The sequence below is a fragment of the Syzygium oleosum genome, unplaced genomic scaffold, assembly GCF_021117445.2.
Source record: "Syzygium oleosum isolate NSW1041296 unplaced genomic scaffold, Sole_v2.1 Sole_v2.42, whole genome shotgun sequence".
In the NCBI taxonomy this organism is placed as follows: Eukaryota; Viridiplantae; Streptophyta; class Magnoliopsida; order Myrtales; family Myrtaceae; genus Syzygium; species Syzygium oleosum.
The window spans coordinates 2,511,306-2,516,068 of NW_026607526.1; the positions used below are offsets into that span (position 1 = coordinate 2,511,306).

The 4,763-nt window shown below is 45.6% G+C and overlaps 1 pseudogene; it reads right to left on the reverse strand.

Moving 5' to 3' along the window:
- Positions 1–930: 930 nt before the first annotated feature.
- Positions 931–2,656, reverse strand: LOC115666894 (G-type lectin S-receptor-like serine/threonine-protein kinase LECRK1; annotated as a pseudogene).
- Positions 2,657–4,763: the final 2,107 nt, after the last annotated feature.

A 4,763-nucleotide genomic window follows, 5' to 3' on the forward strand; every position in this document is an offset into this window, starting at 1 on the left:
AACATCGTTCGTTCTATCGATTGAGAATGACACGAAAATGATAGCGAACGAGCTTGCAGACGCCAATACGCCATAGCCAATTAAGACAAATATGAATTCGAACCCATTAAGCTTCTGGTGCAGATCAATTGCTAGATTTGGATCTTCGGGGTCTTTCCATCGTCTCATCTCGGTATATTTTCGAGTTCCGTACTGTTTGGACTTGTTATGGAATGGCTTTAACTGAAGCTCACTGCATTGTTTATACGAGATCTCCAAGGATCACTAGGAAAGGAATACGTATGCTTAGAAAATTGTCTGCCCTGTGTCGCTTCAAGCAATTTCTCGACAGATGAATCCAGAAGAAAGTTCATTTGATTATACTCCCAACTACTTGATTCGCGGACTGTGATTTCTTTGGTCTAGAAGAAGTTGGTTGCCAAAAGGAAGTGAGTGTCCCTTCTGTATAAATAAAGCTGCAGCAGAACTGTTGAAATTGGGATTCCAGGTTACCGATCCATGACCTGAGGATCGGCAAGTTTCATATGGTTTTCATCATCTAATTTAGCAAATAAGATCTGTTTTGCTTGGATCAGGTTAAAATACTCTTCTACCGTGTCAAATGCAATTTTGATAAAGCAATATGTCAATGAAAATGCTTTAAAGGAGCCACGTTAGTTTTTCCCGTGACATACAGGGATATGATCCACGTAGAATTCCTAAGAGAACAACACTATGATGCCCGTGACTTTAAATTTATTAGTGACTGCTTTTGCATCATTTGATATAGCTACTTGATCTCTCAACAATTTAAATCTCTCTTCAAAGTTGCATGTGGCCTCGCATGCAATCCCGTTTGCCAACAATCGTGTCAACCCATTCTCTCTTGAATACACGTGAGGGAATGTTAAAGCTTCAGTAAGATTTAGCTTATTTAAGCAGGATCCATGCGAAGACATTATAAAAAAGTTTATTCTGGCTTAATAGCAGTCACAGACAATACTAATACTTTTCATAATTACACAGGCACCAGTTGTCCTAACAAGCAAAATCATATTCAACTAATAAAAGAGCTTGGAACTGGGGGGACTGGGACTTCAACAGCTCCTTCCAACATCCGAGTGATTTTCTTCATGGTTGGCCTCAAAGCTGGGTCTCCCTGGATGCACCACAATGCCATCATCACAAATCTTCTCACCCTTCTCATGTCACTTGATGCCTCCTCGTTACTCTCCACCAGCACAATTATGTTCACGTCATGGTAGCAATCATACACCCAGTCGACCAGCACAACTTGAGCTTCAGTTTCCACTTCCGGCTCGTAGTTCTTTCTACAGCAGATGAGCTCTAGCAACAAAATGCCGAAGCTGTAAACGTCTACTTTACCAGAAATAGGCATATTCCTGAACCATTCTGGCACTAAATAACCTCTCGTTCCTCTGACTCCGGTGGTGGTTCGTGTTTGGTTGGCCATCAAGAGCTTAGCCAACCCGAAGTATGATATTTTTGCGGCGAGAGTGCCATCAAGAAGAATATTTTGCGGCTTGATGTCGCAGTGGATTATATGCCTGGTGCAATCATCATGCAAGTAAGAGAGCCCCCACGCAACACCACAGGCAATTTCTACTCTTTTGTACCAGCTGGGCCTTGAAGCGCCAAATAGAAAATCTGCCAAACTGCCGTTGCTCATGAATTCATACACCAGTAGTCGGTGTTGACCTTCATTGCAGAATCCAAGCAACTGCACTAAGTTCGTGTGGTTTGTTTGGGCAATTGCACTGACTTCTCTTTCGAACTCCTTTTCGCTTTCTCCAGTCCTCATCTCCAACACTTTTACCGCCACAAAGTTTGTTTCCTTGGATCCGAGAACACCTTTGTACACTGTTCCAAAAGCACCCCTACCCAGTTCTTCTTTGAATCCATCTGTTGCTTGTTGAAGCTCCTGATAAGTGAAAGTCTGTGTGCCTGTGGCTTTGTTGATCTGGACTGGTCGTGACAACTTAGAGTCCCTAGATCGGAAGCTTCTATAAATTAAATAGGTAATGAGGAGTAAAAGCAAGTTCACAAAGACAGAGCTACTCAACAGCACTGATCCGATGATCATCAGAGTCGTATTCGTGTTTTTCTATTGGCCATTTGCTGTACATTTTGAAGTCGTGTTATGTATCCTGACCTTGATCAAAGCTTTCCCAACCTCCTCAGGATCCATCCTTCCATTTGAAAGAGGGATCTTCTTTTTCCAGCAAACTCCGTTGCTGAAAATGGCGATTGCGCAAAAACAATCAGCCAAGCAAGCCTGTCCGCACCAGTCCTCCATTTGTGCCGCGCTATGCTCGTAATCAGGCTGTGGCCAGTTTCTATTGAGCAATTCGTGCAAAGCGAACTGGTCTGTTTCAGGCCTACTTCGTTACAACTCTGTGGTACGAAGTCCTGTCCACATTCATTCATCGCATTCATTGAATCTTACGGAGTATATCCAGGTGGGCATTGGCATCGGGGCCTCTGATCGTCTCCAAGAGTACAGTAGCTTTTGGTCGGCAAGCACCAGTCCGTTGTCGGCGGTCAACTGGACTGTCGAACCTTTGGGTGCTAGATTACCGCCATTTGCCGACCAGACTATGGTTCTGTCCTCTATTTTCTCGAACCATATAGCCAACAAATGAGCTCCTCTTCCCATTCTCCGGAACCCAAAGGCGAACTCGCCCGACGGCGAAAGCCAGGAAGAGTTCCTGTCATTCGCTTTTAACGAGATGCCCAATGTCAAGTTGCCAGAGGTCTGAGCTTCGGCGGAAAGTGGAAGTGGAACAAGTAGTAGAAGGATTCCATGTCACGCCCCGAACCCTACGAAGCGCGAGCATCCCACCTTAGGTCGATTATGATGCGACGTCTCAGGAAGCGTCGCCGACCCACGTTCAGAATAGGCAAAGATCAAACACATGCGGAAGCAATACATAACAAACCCTGACTAATATAAAATACGAGCCAAGGATAGCCAAGCAATAAACAACGATCAATGCAAAAAATATGTACATACTTATATTACTATTTTAAAACTCTTTTTACAGTGTTCACTACAACCAAAACGGAAACACCAACAGCTGGGAATAACCAAATAGCCACTTCTCCGTTCGCTCCGTCCCCACCGGGTGTATGCTCGACGACCATTTGGATAAAATGCGGTATTCCAAAAGAGGTGGTGACCTTGGCATCCTACTGCTGGGAGTCTGAAAAGTTTCGGTTTACACAACCGTGAGACGAATCTCAGTAAGTTCAACCCCTAAACCTAGGCTAGGCTAGCATGCAATCTCCTGACCGGAAACAAATACTTAAAACAATAACACAACAACAATCGAATAGCTCTCTGACCCTGCAGGTTAGACAGTTCAATATATAATAATCACGACACATACGTGGCACACCTAGTCACACGTACGCCAATCACATGCTCATGCACCGAGTCTCACACACTCGCATGCCAGTCCACGCATGTTCATGCATGCAAATGTCGTCGACATGTCACGTTCATTTCCCGGCCCACTGGCCCACCCTGGCACACTGGCAATCGCCCAATTTATTATTCATTACGACTCGAGTCGACAATATTCACGGCCCGGTGCATCTAGCCTGCTTCAAAGTGCATGAGGCGCAGCAACCGATCTGGCCCAGTGTCTCTAGCCTGCTTCAAAGTGCATGAGGCGCAACACTGATCTCCTTACGAACCAAAGCCTGCTTCAAAGTGCATGAGGATGGTCGTCTTCCGGACGTACCGGGCATCGTCCTGCTTCAAAGTGCATGAGGACGGCATCGACTCGAAGGCCCTTAGGTGATCACACAACCCATTATTATCTGAACCCCGCGTAACACGCATCAGGATATTTTAGGTGATCACATACTCATGACAGGCACACAATCTCACACAATTTCATCACAAGCCTCATTCTCGGCATTCATAATGCGTGCCATGAAATGCAACATGAGCATCCACATAACATAGGCACAGGCACACAGTTCAATCAAAGTCATTCCACAGTGCCTAATTCACAAGTCACGTGCTTACTTGGCCTATTAATACCATGCGGGCAATTCCAAATACACAATTCAAGCCATCAATTGGCCAATCACACTCCGCACGATTCAGCCACACAAGCACGCAATATAGCATTTCGCAATTAAACACAATTGATCACCAATCAATCAATAGCCAATCATTCTGGGTAATTCCGGCCATTCAGCTAATAATTCTTGCTGTCCATTATAATCCGGTACATTCCTCAAAAACATGGACAGCCGCTATTTCCTCAATCCGGGCCCAATAATTGTCCATAACAATCCCACTAAATTCCTCGGATTTTATTTCCACTAATCAGTCCTCAATCCAGTCTGAAATACACACTGATACTATCTAAGCCAGTCCAAAATGTACCGATAATACCTAAACCAGTCCAGAAAAACGCACTAACAGTCCTAATCCGGGTTTAGGAATTTTACTCACTTAATCCGAGGTCACGACGACGGGGAACGGCGGCCGATCACTGGTGAACAGTGAAACCGGCGGCGGAATTCCCAGCGACGCGTGAACAGTGACCCGTACGGACGGGGGGATGAACAGTAACTTCCGTACTGACTGCTACAGTAACTCCGTACGGACAGGTACGCCCGGCGTCGTACGGCGAGGCTGGACAATTTGGGTGGTGACAGACGCAGTGATCCAGAGCTCCGGCGAAGCTCCGGCGCCCTTTTTGCCGGACGGGAAAGAGAAAAGAGGGAGAAAGAGAGAGAAAGGG